The 15,438-nt window shown below is 40.2% G+C and overlaps 1 protein-coding gene across 1 annotated transcript in view; it reads left to right on the top strand.

Annotated features, from left to right (window-relative positions):
- The first annotated feature begins 6,026 nt into the window (after positions 1-6,026).
- LOC139944826 (uncharacterized) overlaps positions 6,027-15,438 on the top strand; it is a 42,712-nt gene continuing 33,300 nt past the window's right edge. Inside the window, exon 1 of the mRNA XM_071941948.1 lies at positions 6,027-6,045. The gene's annotated coding sequence lies outside the window, so the exon portion shown is untranslated. The remainder of the gene's footprint in view (positions 6,046-15,438) is intronic.

Here is a 15,438-nt window from a genome sequence, read left to right as displayed (position 1 = left end):
TGGAAACAGCGGAAACGCTAGCGCGCCACCTATTGACATGACATACCTACAGACATGTGCGTACTGTTCAGATTTCACAAAGCAATAACATTCATCGCAAGACAAATTTTCAGTATCACCATAGTGATTCGTATTGTGACATCACACTTAACTAAGCAACTACGATTGATTCGCAGTTACGATCAATTTTAGATCTTTGTGAAATCGGCCCCAGCTGGCGGCCTTACACTTTCGTATTATACTACATTGACGTCCTGGTTGGTTATCAGGGCCCATTTCTGGGGCGGAAAATTTTAAAAGCTTCATATCCCAAATCTTACCTGACAGAAAGCACTAGTTTCAACAGATTCACATTCCAGGGCAGCATAGATTTTTCTGCGGTGGGTTTTGATCGTCAGTTATTCTTCACAAATCCGTCATTGTCATGAAATAATGTAGCTCCCAACGTTAAAGGAATTCCCATTTGTGTTCGTACTCTCACAGTCTGCCGTGTGTACGAAAGACGCACGACGCACAAATCTTGCGTAGCGTTTGCGTGTTAACGCTGTGCAGTCAAGATACGGTGACCAAGGAATTCGTGCGTCTAAGCTTGCATCATGCGTCTTGCACGCGAATGTATACGCGTACGCACGGCAACAGACAACACTGTGAGAAAACGATCAAAACGGGAATTTTTCAACGTTGGGAGCTGCATTATTTCACGAAAATGACGGATTTGTGAGGAATATATGAGGACCAAAACCCACCGCAGAAAAATGTATGCCGCCATTGAATGTGAATCTGTTGAAATTAGTGGCTTGATGCAGGTAAGATTTGAGTTATAAAGCTTTGAAATTGTTCCGCCCCAGAAACGGGCCTTAATATAATAGTTAGGACTCTGTATCTGTGTACAGAGGAAGAGTCCTATATAGGGCTCTGCATATGGTGTCATGTGTTTTCAGTAGGACAGGAAAATTGTTCAAAATCAAAAACTGAATGTTTTTTTTTCAAATCATCTATCCAATTTCTTAACAATAACACTTACACTTCATGGTGTGTTGAAATTTTTAAAGTTTTGGTTTTACATTGCGAGAGAGTCCGCCATTAACACAGTGCTTATGCATGCACGTCATTGGAGCAACGTCATATGTTTTCACACCTTTCATTGGTTGGTATTTTATTGAATATTCAGAAGCTAGTATGGCGTGCAGAATAAATCAAAAATATTATTCAATTACTACTTAACAATATTAATTACATTTTTGTCCTAAGGCATTATGGCTACTATATTAGAATCCAGAGATATCATAAGGCATGGAAGTAAAACACCCCACCCCCCTTAAAGCACACACACACTTCATAACAATCCGTTTTCCCCCATTTCAGACAAGTAATGTTTGGTTCAGGAGATAAGAAACCAATCTATGATATGTTCTCTTTAATGTAGACTTAATATTTATTACGCTTATCGGAATTTATTACAGTACGCAGTTAATCAAAACAATTTTTTTTGTCATTTTCACTTAAAATATTTAAATTTTTCCCCCATATTGGGACACCATAGAATCCCAAATAGTAACCACCTCACGTGATCCATCTAGTGAATCCCAAATAGTAACCACCTCACGTGATCCATCTAGTGAATCCCAAATAGTAACCACCTCACGTGATCCATCTAGTGAATCCCAAATAGTAACCACCTCACGTGATCCATCTAGTGACTAAAGCAGAATGAAACTCAATCTAGCAGATAGTAATTTTGTTTTGAACTTTCGAGGTTGGATGATGTTTCTTTGACGCATTTAAATGTTGGCATAATAATGCACTAGTGATTTGTACCAAAAATCAATCATTTTTTTATACAAATGTTGGAGCATAACCAACGACAGGAAACTTTATTCTCAGCATGATTAAGCCTGATGAAAATACAGACCGTGAGTAAACTGCATAGCTTCTTTCACCGGTGCAGCTTGCACAATCTCGCTGTAAACGGGAATCAAAGTTGGGGTTCGAATGAGGGTCGATAACGTATGACGTTACGATACCTACTATTAGTTAACATTTTTATAAAACGGAAAGCTTGTCCACTATTGTAAACTCTAATAACTATATTATAATAGCACAGCTTGTAAATTGCATTTTATTTGCTGTGGGGCATACCCTCATGGAATTATCATGGAAACTCAATCGATGTAAACATTAATTTTAACTTCTTTGGTGAATAAAACAAAATAACATCTTAAAAAATAGCTGCATACTCTAGATTTAAAAGAGAGTACATAATTTAACAATTTAACTTTAAATCCACCGTGAAATTATTGAGCATAATTAAAATGTCAAAAATTATTAGGAACCACTGGCAACTGCAACGCACGACACTTAATTACTCAATCATGTGTATACACTGGACTTGATGAACTCTAAACAGAGCTTGATTTAAATGGAGCTGCTTGACCATTGTTAAAGGCAGTGGACACTATAGGTAATTACTCAAAATAATTATTAGTATAAAACCTTACTTGGTAACGAGTAATGGGGAGAGGAGAGGTTGATTGATATATAACATTGTAAGAAATGGCTCCCTCTGAAGTGACATAGTTTTCGAGAAAGAAGTAATTTTCTACGAATTTGATTTCGAGACCTCAGATTTAGATTTTGAGGAATCGAAATCAAGCATCTGAAAGCACACAACTTTGTGTGACAAGGGTGTTTTTCTTTCGTAGTTATCTCGCAACTTCAACGACCAATTGAGCTCAAAATTTGACAGGTTTGTTATTTTATGCATAATGTTGAGATACACCAAGTGAGAAGATTGGTCTTCGACAATTACCGACAGTGCCAGTGCCTTTAATTGCTTAACATGCTAACCAAACAATAAGCATTAAACCAGACACATGTTTTACATCTGTATTTTGGCTGGTCACCACAAACCTCGTAAGCATAAACTTGTGGTGCTTAGTCATTTTTTGACAAGCTCTTTGAATTTTGGTCAATATCTACAGAGGGCGCTCTGTTTAGTGCGGTAACTTGGTTAGAGTTCACCCATCCATGCAGCTAGAATAGCACCACGTGAGAAAGAAGGTAGAACACACCACTTGTTGCTAGTGGCCTTATCTTCTAAAGATAAAAAAAATACGATTATAATTTGTTACCGTCTCCTCGCCCCTTCTGTCTCCTTACGAAAGCTCCCTATTGTAGTACAACATTCTTTTGAATCGTCCTCCCTCAACCCATTGAGGTTTCTACATCCATGCTCAACCCGAGTTAGTTTCCCATGTGGGAGACAGATTCTCCGGTGGACATATTTTCCTCTGCCCTTATCTGCCCTTTCTTATACCTCTGCAGCCGGTTTCTCGAGTTAGGACGAGTAAAATAACTCGTTCTAATTTAGGATGGATTCAATTCATCCTATAAAAGTCTATGGATACGGAACCATCCCAAGGAGGACTTAATGTATTCCTCCATGCTCATCCAAAGTCCTTATAAGATTAATCTCGGTTTAGATTGTGTTAGCACAGGTCGACAGTGTAACATATCCAGAGGGATTAGGCAAGTCTACGAATCTTTTTTCAGCAGAATAACTACCGCGTTTGAACTGCCGGTGTCGGTAGACTCTGACTCAAGTCCCAATCCCGTTAGAGTCCTCTTATTTTCAGTTCCATATCGCATAACATCAGAAAACGCCCTCAACCTGTGTCGCACCTCGTTGTGACGGCCACCAACGTGACCCGGCAAACTGTGAGCAACTGTGTACAAACTTCTTTTTATAGTGCTCTCATAGTACATATTATATCCATATTCATGTATTTATTTATATAGACCGATCCGACGCGCACCGGGCGCGCAAATGTTTAGCACCGCGCGCCATTGCAGGGGTGCACATGTGCCAAGTTTTGTGCACAAAGACATAAGGAAATCATGTTTCTTTTTACTATTTATGTAAATTAAATGTTTTCCTCAACGAACAACACAATCTCCTTAACAGGACATCATGATAATACCAATGTATATCACTGACCACAAAAATTTACAACAAAAATATATGCCGAATCATCTTGAAAAAGTGCTTGTCTTAGGCGAGTTAGGGGTCAAACACGCGGAAACTGCATAAAAGTAGCTAATGCGGTACATCGGCAAGGTAGTTTGTCAGAATTTCAGTATTTTACTTTCTGCTTAATTAAAAAAAAAAATTCAAGATTGTAATACGTTGTTATATCAATCAGCCATATCAAGAAAATTTCATAGATTATCGAGGAAGACATTAAATTCCCACAAAAAGTGAAAAGGAAAACGATTTTCTCGTGTCTTTGTGCACAAAACTAGGCACAAAGACACCCCAGCAATGGCGCGCAGCACTTGCGCGCCTGGATCGGTCTATGCGTCATTCCGTGTCAATTCAACACGCTTTTTGCCATGTCAAGAGCTTCAAAATGATGTAAATATTATCTCTGTAGGTATTTTACTTTTGGAGATATGATTGTCCAAACATAGCAGGTATGCTAATTAGTCAAAAGTTCGTTAAGCCGTATCTCCCAAAATAATTGGGGATTTGGGCATTTCTCAGGGAGTCCAACCAGCACACCGAATTTCATTTAAATCCGTGAGGGTCAGGTCCAAAAGCGTGTTGAATTGACACGGAATGACCCCTATATAGCATAGATGTCTCTATTTAAACAACTAATGTATATCTCTCTATTCATAGTCTATGATGTCTCTATGTCTATTTAATACATATCTCTATATTCCAGCTGACTTATAGCCAGATGTCTCTCTTCTCTGATACAGATATCTCTTTTCCTGTTTCCATTCCTATGTATCTATTAAAATTACACATATGTCTCTATATTTCTAAAATAGATGTCTCTATGTTCCTAATCCATGTGCCTCTATTTCTATACATCTATTCCAAGTAGCCTACAGCTGACTCTGTTACTAGACAGATAGATATGTCTTTACTCCGATTACAGAAGTCTGTATAATTCCTTATTGTCTCTATTTCCCAAAGTCGACAGAACAGCATGCTAATATTCGAGTCCCGGTTTGGACTTTAAAATCAGGTTGTTTGGACGAAGGATTAAATATTATTGTGGGTCGATTCAATGGTTTCTAAAAAAATAGATAATCCACACGATTAGTACGGTTTATTGGTGCTTTTGTGGAAGCAACAGTAACTAAAACGGATCCTCTGTTTTCGAATAACTTTTCTTCAACAGTTATACAGGTAATAAATCCCAATGGCATGACTGTACGCCATATTTGAGAGCGGGTTCCAATAATACATAAGATAAACCGTAAACAGCAGACACAGCGGGACTGTGTGTTAGTCATCATCAGTCGAGTGGGTAACATTGTCGCCTTTATTTGCATTACAATAATGTTTATACCAAAAATAATTTTTTACCAAAAGGGGAAAGTCACACCAGACGGGAAGGTCAACCAGGTCATGTATGCAATAAGATGACACTGTGGAGCTACATAAGAATGCAGCACCAATCGATGCACCAAGCATTAAACGCTATAAATACCTGTGGGTTTATCCAGGTGTGAGAAACTACGTTCATTGCGCGTGGGCGTTATAGACCTTTCTTTTGTTGATAAACAAACCGCCTTGGTTGGCATGGTCGGCCGAATGTTAGTAAAACACTAAATCTTAAAAACAGATGTTTTAACCAAATTCAGCATTTTCTGCAAACTTTCAATTAAATAAAATACCTCTCATAAGTATTTGTTTTGTTTTTAACAAAATCAACAAATTTGGTTACATTGTTACAAAAAATAGCGATCTTTTCTTAATTTGCACTTACAGCTTTCCATAGTTTTCCAATCTGGGTTGGCAAAAACTCGGGCTGTGACGTTGCAAAAGAAAGGTCTATAGCCGATACATGTACTGTACATCCATTCACGCAAGTTATAGCGTGGCAGTGCACTATTTTGTGTTATTCTAACGTTGTTTGTCGTTGAGAATCCAATCGTTGCCGGCCATCAGCCTCTTCCTAAAGTTCAGCAAAGAGGATCAACTTTATAAGCAGTGAGTGAAGTTTATTTAAGGAACATCTACAGCTTCAGGTAGGACTTTACTTTCATTTGGGGTTTAAATGTTGTCCAAAACCGACGCAGAACGCACATTGTGAAAATGAACGATGGTTCACATACATCAGTACTTTGTTGATGAAAAGTACCCAATTTTAAGAAACCCGATCTAACAAGTTGTATAAAAGCTACGGGAAGCGAACTATTGTTGTTCTAGAAGTAATTGTTTGTTTTTAGGAAACCCAATTATTGCTAGATGTATACTGTCCTTGTGACCCCGGAGATGAACCCTGGAATGAACTCCCTACAACAATCAAATGTGCTGGGTCCTTACAAATGTTTAAATCTGCTCTTAAAACATACCTGTTTAGTAATTAATCACAGTATTTACAATTGCTCATAATTGCTCCTGACTCGATGCATGTTGGAGGGTTTGATCTTTTTATTGTATTTTTAATTTATCCATTTGTATGTGTTTATATATCTTGGTCTGTTGTTTCTAATGTTTTAAATTTGTATCTACTAATGTGTATATTGTAGAATCTTTTTATATCGGGTATTTTCGGTTTACATAGCTTTAATTCTCTATTCTAATTGTCCTGGTTTTTAGCTTTTTATTGTTGATTTATTTATCTCTTTATAAATAGCCGATTTGTGTGTGTGTGTGTGTGTGTATGTTATTGGATCTCCTCCTTGGATATCGCATCAAACCTCGCCAAAGAAAGGAGCTGACTTCGTCTTGATACTCATCTATTTTTGAATAAAATCCGTTGAAAATTGACAGATTTATGAGCAAAGAACCACCAAAATTGGTGGGGTTTTGCGCGCCGTTTTAACTGTTGCTATGGGCAGCGCGCGCGTACAATGCAAGCGCCTCATTTTGGGTAAGAATTATGACGTCATGCATAAATATTAAGAGAGGCGTATAATGGGACGGGATCATGGAGAACGGAGGCAGGCTTAAGAGCACGTGGGACGGGAAGAGGAAGTAGGGGAACGGGGGAACGGCACCTTTTATTTAACTGGGACGGGGAGAGGAAGGGGCAGGGGGACGGGGGAACGGCACCTTTTATTTAACTGTTGCTATGGGACGGGATCATGGAGAACGGAGTCAGACATTAGATCACGTGGGTCGGGGAGAGATAAGGGGAAGGGGGACGGGGAAACGGCACCTTTTTGCTATGGGACGGGATCATGGAGAATCATTTTCTTTTATTAGAGCACGTGGGACGGGGAGAGGCAGGGGGACGGGGGAACGGCACATTTTTATAGCACGTGGGACGGGACGGGGGAGGGGCAGTGGGACGGAGGAACGGCACCTTTTATTTAACTGTTGCTATGGGACGGGATCATGGAGAACGGAGGCAGGCTTCAGAGCACGCGGGACGGGGAGAGGGAAGGGGACGAGGGAACGGCACTTTTTATTAAACTTTTGCTACGGGACGGGATCATGGAGATCGGAGGCGGGCTTTAGAGCACGTGGGACAGGGAGAGGCAGGTGGACGGGAGGACGGCACCTATCACGCAGCTCCATTTTTTCAGGACACATGCATCCGTCCTCAAGCAAACTGAATAGAGCACGCCTTACATTTAAAGTTTACACAAAAATGGGGACATTAATTTTTATTTTAAAACTCGCGACATCTACACCTCTTTTGTTACCCCCTCCCCCTCCACAAACACACGGCTGTTTGGTAGTAAAACATGCCTTTAAAGTTTACGCATTTTGGACATTCATTGCACATGAAAAATTATTTTTAAGCTTTGGTTAACACAATGAATTCGACTGACAAATAACACAAAACGGGAAAAACAGGACGATAAAATAATGATCAGGACGCAGGACGAAAACAAAGTTACGGGGCTGGGGAAATAATACGGGAAAGGAAAACAGAAAAGGGACGAATAAATGATACGGGACAGGAACAAAAATAAACTGAACGGGAAAAAATAAACGAAACAGAGTACAACCAAGGACAGGGTAATTGGTGTGACGTCACTCAAGAGATTAAGATTGATACAAAGTTAAGATCAATCTAAGTGCTTTGTGAAATTGAAAAAGCGCGGAAATCTAGCGGGGCCCGCGCGTAGCGCGGGTTTTCCGCTAGTGATTCATAATGCGTCTTATAAATGCAGTTTATTATTTGAATAATAAACTGGCGATTAGATGCTTTTTTGGACCAAAAAAACGCATCTAACCGCAAGTTGTCGCAACTGTCCCAATAAAGGCTCTGCACTTTCTCTTAGGTACCCGGTAAATCTGCTGACACGTATCTAAAAGTATCCACCCATATGATTGTTGCACTAATTGGGTGCGTTCAATTAGACTTCCCGGGTTGACCCAGGTCAACCCCCCCCCCCAAAAAAAGGGCCATCCTTGGTTCGATATAACAGCTGCTACGTCATTTCCAAGGCTCACCCAGGTTAGCCCCAAGTATACTATAGGCTACACTGCATGTAGAGTGGGTTACTTCGAACTGACCAGGGTGCCGTCGCGACAAATCACTTTCATTGGCCACCATTTTGTTTGAAATTTAGCGGGTCAGTACGTTTGACACACATTTTCACCCTTTAAACAGCAACTTTTGTGAGCATCAACCGAAGGGGGTTCTTTTGTATCAACGTTGGCTTGTTAATTAGTTGAGACATTGGGTCGTTTGAATAAAAATAAGTAATTACTGACAAGTACTACCAAAAAGTAAAAAAAATAAACTTCCAAGTAGAAGCATTCAGTAAAAGCATCTTCTAAATTCCGTTTACTGCAAAGTATTCACTTAGGCCTATGCTTCGGAGTAAATACTTCTGATATCAAGCTGTCTGCAATATGGTTCTAAACAAAATGTTTCCTTTGTATTACTACTCCCATTCACGTCTACGACGAACTCTATAAAGTCAGTCATGAGATTTTTATTCTGACAACAGTTTGATAAAGGCAAGGCTCATGTGGATCCCCAGAATCAAAGCAAAACGTTTTTGTTAAGCTTCTGAAACGTCATATAGTGACCAAAGCACTATAATTGCCAAAAGTTAAGTGGAGCAGGAGAGTGCTATTGTAGAGAAGATGAGAGCTAAATACGAACATAGCTAATTAAACCTAAAAGTTGTATTAATAAGGGAATCAATGTGTGGTAAAGAGGTTTTCAACTAGTGGTTAATCCCAACGAGGCCTGGTTCTTGATAGTTTTACCGAGACGAAGTCGAGGTAAATTATAAAGAACCAGGCCTCGGCGGGTTTAAACCACTAGTTGAAAACCGATTCAACACACTTTGATTCCCATTCATAAATACATTTTCAGTCAAAAACATCATAATTTTTTGGTGAAATGGTAAAGCCCTCCGCCGCCCTCTGGTAAACAACTCGAGGTAGATGACAATGTCATTAATGTTGCAGAATGATGGCTATTAACCACCTTTACATCAAAGGGTAGTTACAAAGATACCGGTGTTCAAAGTGGAACAGAGGATGGTAAACTAAAACACCCTTACGGTGTTGCCGTGACCTCTGATGACCTGCTTCTGGTTACTGATGGACTGGATGTAATGGTTTATGATAGAGAACTGCGATACATTCGTCAGTTCCGACCCTCACAGAATGAAGTCGAGGGGCAGTCAGAGAGTCTACTCAGTAGAATCGCAGTTAACGAGAAAGATCGGATTGCAGTGGTTGACTGTAAGAGAAAAGTGATATCTCTGCATAATATGGATGGATCTACCATTGCTACAATATCTCATGGTGATATTAGCAATCTGCGCTTCCTTGTTAGCAGCAAGGAGCGACTCATCTTCACTAGCTACGACAAGATGAAACTAGTTTGTCTGGGTTTTACGGGAAACGAGGTGTTCAATATCATCACCTCCAATGACGGTTAACCTGTAAAATCTACTGGTGTTTGCTGCGACGATGCTGGAGACATCTATGTGTCTGTGCATGGTAGTGGTACAGTAGGAGCCTGTGAGATACATCATTACGATGCATCAGGTGAGCACATCGGCTGTGTTGCTCGTGGGTATTTGGCATGACGTTTACTCCGACCGGTGACCTCATCGTGGCTGATCTTCATTCGGTCAAGATCTTGTATCGCGTTTGAGTGTCAATGACGTCATGGCCGAAAACAATACAATTGCAACTCGCAACTTTATAGTATTAGACAACGCTAATTAAACGAGAGACTCGGTAGCCTTGCTCAAGGCAGTCGCATTATTCGCTCCGAAAAGACGCCGCTGTAAACCCACCCGTATACCCTGTTCGTGGTGCGTGCGATCACACCGCATGACCCACCCGTATACACACTGTCAGATCGTACGAATACTGTTCACACAAGTCATCGCACTCGTACCACTAACTGCATGCGGAGGCCGTCAGGCCGACAGCCTTGTCGGGTCTGTATCGTCCGGGTTTAATGTGTTGTATTGAAAAAATTCCACTAGTGGAAAAAATTGGGGGGCTCTCGGATATGCTAGTATGCAGCTCATGAATATGTATATCGTTCGTCAGACCTATCAGACAACACAGGATGTAAGGCAAATGAATTATTCATTTTGACGTCCAATCACGCACGCCTATCATGCTCGCTGAGCGTCCGTGGTGGTGGTGTGTGATGATGTAGACATGTCTCATCTTTCGCGGGCATTATGGTAATGAGCTGACCGTGGGAACTCTTCGCTTATTATAGTAATGAGGTCAGTGGTTTCAACACAGACCCTACAAGGCTGTCGGCCTGACGGCCGACGCATGCGGATAGTGATGTACGGGGGCACCGTGTCGTGCGATGTTACACAGAGTGGATACGGGTGGGTTTTATACAACGGCGGTCTTTTTTCGGAGTGAATAATTCGACTGCCTTGAGCAAGGCTAGAGACTCGGTCACCCTCAAGAATGTGAATAATCTATCATCAGACGAAATCCACGAACTACTCTTCATCAAAACCGACAGATCATTTTACGAAATCTTACGGATTGATTGTCGCATTACCAATAAGTCGATCATGAATGAATTTCAGCCGATCCGTTCAATCAACCAAAAGGGGGTGGGATGTCAGATCGCTAAGAATAGAGGGAACTCAGAGCTCCATTATTAAGTTATTTTTTAGACTACAAATTCTGTCAGCAAATACTCACATACAGTTATGGCCATTGTCTTAACCACACAATAAACACTAGTCAGCTCAAAGGCATTGATATCCTAAGACGGACCATACCACACGTCCTCTAGGGGTTTCAATCAAGGGGCAGTGATTCGGTTAGAAAGGGGGCAAGACAAATCTCTTCTTGCTTAGTTTGTGTACAAATTCATCAAGTGTCAGTGGTAGATGAAACCATTACAAAACCTAGTTCACTATATATTATTTTACATTGAATCTTTTGTCAATGTAAACCACAAGGGAAACTGACTGTTAATTTTTAAATAAATGTTAGGGTTGAACAAAGAATTGTCTAGAGTAGGATTCGAACCAACGACCTCCGGATTAACGTACCGGCGCTCTATAGCCAACTAGATAGCTCAGTTGGTAGAGCACCGGCACGTTGACCCGGAGCTTAGTAATTTTTGAAACATGAGAAGCTCTTTGAATTGAGGCCCAGATCTACAGAGGGCGCTCTCTTGTGCAGAAACTGAGTTTGAGTTCATCATTTCATGCAGAGTCACAGGCCTGATATGATCACGTGACAGTTTAATGTTTCCTTTTCCTATCACGTGCACAGCAACGTTAATATCCAATGATAGGTTTACTTCGACTGTGACAATCAAAATAAACACATAGGTGGTTTCCACAAGGTGTGTTCCAAACTGTGGCGGTATTTCAGGGACATATTATGGCAATCTGACTACTGGTTTGAATTTTAAAATAACAAAGGTTTTAGATTGAAGTTATTAAGAAAATATAGTTTAGGTGTTGAGTTACTGAATGGTATCATTTACTGCAGACATGCCATGGGAATATAGGGTGACACAAACATACATTGTTTTGTGTAGCGTAATGCGTATACCTATATAAACTGAATTTGTATAACAACAAGTAATCGGAAAATTTATTGGGTTTTGTATAATCCAGTGATTCTTGTAAAATGCAACTTTTGGCTGTGCTGTTTTGGATTCATTATTCAATCTATATCAGTCAATCAATTATCAAAGTCAATTGTTTTGTTAATATGATATACATATTTTTTTATAATTGTTAGTTGGTATAAAATGGTAAATTTCCCTTCAATTCCACCTTAACATTATTAAGCATAATTGAAGGGTCTGTACACGTTTGCAAATGACTCTGAAAACGAATGGCGTTAAAAACTTGGTAAGAAGTACATCAGCTGTGGATATTATTTGACAAACATTTGACTTCAAAACACTGCGACTATATAACTGTGTCCCCCCCCCCCATTCCCCGAAAACGGTCTGAGAAGCGTTAGTTTCCTTCCTGCATGGATTTACCTTCTACCGATTAATTTAGAAAACGCTGCTACCTTTTGAAATGAAATTTTAACAGATTAACACGGCATGATCTGCAAAGCTATAGCCAGGATTGAAACAAACGGGATGACAATTACCAAAACGTGTTATTCCCTTATGTTAGAAATGTTTATTCTTTGGTTCCCTGTGTTCACATTGGGCCTCTCAGAATTAAATTATCTGTTATAAACTCTACCCTAGGCCATATCCATGACGCTACTCTACCATAAACTATTGCTTAAAACGTTTTCCTAAGCAAATGTGAGCAGGGTACCAGTCACAGATTGTGCAGGGTACCAGTCACAGATTGTGCATGTGACTTGATATTTTGGCTGGTCACTATACAATCTGGTAAGCATACATCTAGTGTGCTTAGATATCTTTTTGAAATTCTAAATAACCCAAACTTTAAAACAAGAAAGACTTGGGTTGGCCATTGTCCTACACTAGCGCATGCGGGTATGACACCAAACCCTATTCTGTTAAACTTTGTTTAGTACTGCTCTGTAAACTTTGTTATTTTCAAATAATGAATTCATGTGTGCAATAAAGCTATAAGTCGATGCCTAATCAAAGAATTTGTGTGCAGCCAGCGTGATCTACTGGCAAAATGGTAGCAAATAAAAACACCACTGGATTCAGTCAAAACTGTCACCAATCTATGTGTTCAGGCTAAGCCTAGCCAATGTTGAAAAGCATCCCTATTTAATATGAAACATGGATCCGTAAAAAGAGTTTACTGGCTGTATGAAATAACAAGCTACTGCTCCTCCTGGCTACATGTAAAGTCACTACAAAGTTTAAGGAAAAACCTGGCAGCCATCATGTACTTTCCTACTCAGCCCAGTGTACCCAAAGTGAGGCTGAAAGGGCAACACAGTCTGATTCTGTATTAAGTGTACGAAGGAAGCCTGATGACTAAAAGCCATGTCTTCACCTTAGTTTATTTGAGGAAACAACATGAATCTGTAATGTTTTAAAACATAAACAAATTTAACAGAGTGGACGCATATATATTTTGAAGGTGAAAACATTAGGCATACGTTTTTAAAAAGTACCTTGGTTGCTTTCTACCCTTGTTTTCAATGGGCAGAAACATTCCTGAAACCATCGCTAGTCTTTCAGAGTCGTCGTCTAGTCTGTTTCACTTCACTGCAGGAGGAAAGCCTCTTCACCAATTCTGCGTCTCATTTTATCCTGCGCTGTCTGTTGCAAAGCAATGCCTCTGTAGGTGCTTAGTTTATCTCTCCATCTTCTGATTGTCGCCCTCTTTTTCTTGTCCAGGAGTCCAGGTGGTTGTTTTGCATGCCCACCTGTTGTCATGCCTCCTTGCCAGGTGGCCTCCCCATCTCCACTTCTTTGATTTGATCGTCTTGAAAATATCCTGCACTCTTGATTTCTTTTTTAGGTCCTCACTCGTCACCCTGTCCTTTTCGTTACTCCCATTAAATATCCTTTCCTTAGCCCTCTCTGTCACTTTTAGGTTTTTTTATCTAGTCGTTTGGTGGTCGTCCATGTCCCTCAGTACGCAGCATTTAACGGGTGCTACCTTGCTTATCATTCACGCTATCTAGCAGTACCATAAATACTCCTAGGTATTGAGAAGCAATTAAAGCAGGCATAAATAAAGCGTCTTGCCTCATACTACAAGTGTTACATTCATACAGATGCTTCAGCACAAAACAGCTAAGCACAAACAAGAACAAGATGCTAACCAGAATTACGTACAACTTTGCAGCTTAAATACCGAGCCATATGTACCATTATTTGACCGGTTGGCATCCTGCTTATAGTTTTGCAAATCAAAGTGTTATTAAGTACAAACTGTTGCTTCAAGAGCTCTTTGAAAGTATGCTCTTATGGAAGCCCATCACTTCGGAAAACTCTTGGACAAAACTTGCTAATAGGCTGACATACATGATTCACGGCACACAGTAAACCCGCAGAACACAACCCGCAGTGAACCATTTTCCCTTTACAATCAAAAGAAAAACGCTACACAAAATATGCTTAAGGACAAAAACATCATGTTGCTAACTGGGTCGTTATCGTACGGAAGTGTATATAGGACATACCGAAAAAAAATCGGGCTCCACTATTTCGCCCGGGCGGATTACTATTTCGCCCAGAGGGATTACTATTTCGCCCGGGCGAAAAACGTACCCCGCCCGGGCGGGATAGTAATCCGCCCGGGCGAAATAGTAAACCGCCTGGGCGAAATAGTAATCCGCCCGGGCGAAATAGTGGAGCCCGATTTTTTTTTTCGGTATGTCCTATATACGCTTCCGTATTATTTAGTTATATTCGACGAAATGTAGAGTGACATGTAGACTTAACGACAAGTAGTTAGGCGTTGCCTCTAGCTGTTTCAAACACACATTCTGCCGTCCACCCATGCAACAGTCAAATCTGGAAAAGAAAGGAAGTTTTGTAGTTGCAGTTAATGGTTCAAGTCACAAGAGGGCGCTGTAACCGGGCACTATTTTTTAAGACTAGACTAGCCCGTTAGGGTACTAGTTCCCGCAAACGCGCGCGCGATCACTAGACTATATTAGTTAATCCCACGTGACCGTGTTTCAGCCAACCAGAATACAGAACAAGCAAGAGGTGTGTTATAAAGTATTATAGTAGCTGGTCAGTTTGAATCAGAAAACAAACCATGCTGACCCAGGTATGGTCTAACTCGGTTTGAAAGGGGAAAACAAAAAATGAAGAAAATATAAATGTACGACTTAACCGGTTCTTTGGTAACTGCATTATTTTTTTTCCCATTTTTGTTTTTTGGAGAGGGGGGGGGGGGTTGTTAACATTTACAGCTTTAAATTATGGTTATAGTCAAAAAGTTGCTTGTTAAATTAAGTTTCTAAAGCAACACATTTGTCTTTCAACCACAAAATGGTAAAAAAGAAAAGGGGGAAAAACACATGCTCAGTTTTCAATTTAAAAATTCATAAAATCCTATTATAATAACGCACAAAACGTG

The sequence above is a fragment of the Asterias amurensis genome, chromosome 12, assembly GCF_032118995.1.
Source record: "Asterias amurensis chromosome 12, ASM3211899v1".
Taxonomy (NCBI): domain Eukaryota; kingdom Metazoa; phylum Echinodermata; class Asteroidea; order Forcipulatida; family Asteriidae; genus Asterias; species Asterias amurensis.
The sequence above is the reverse complement of the archived record's forward strand: the minus strand, read 5'-3'. Positions and strand labels throughout refer to the sequence as shown.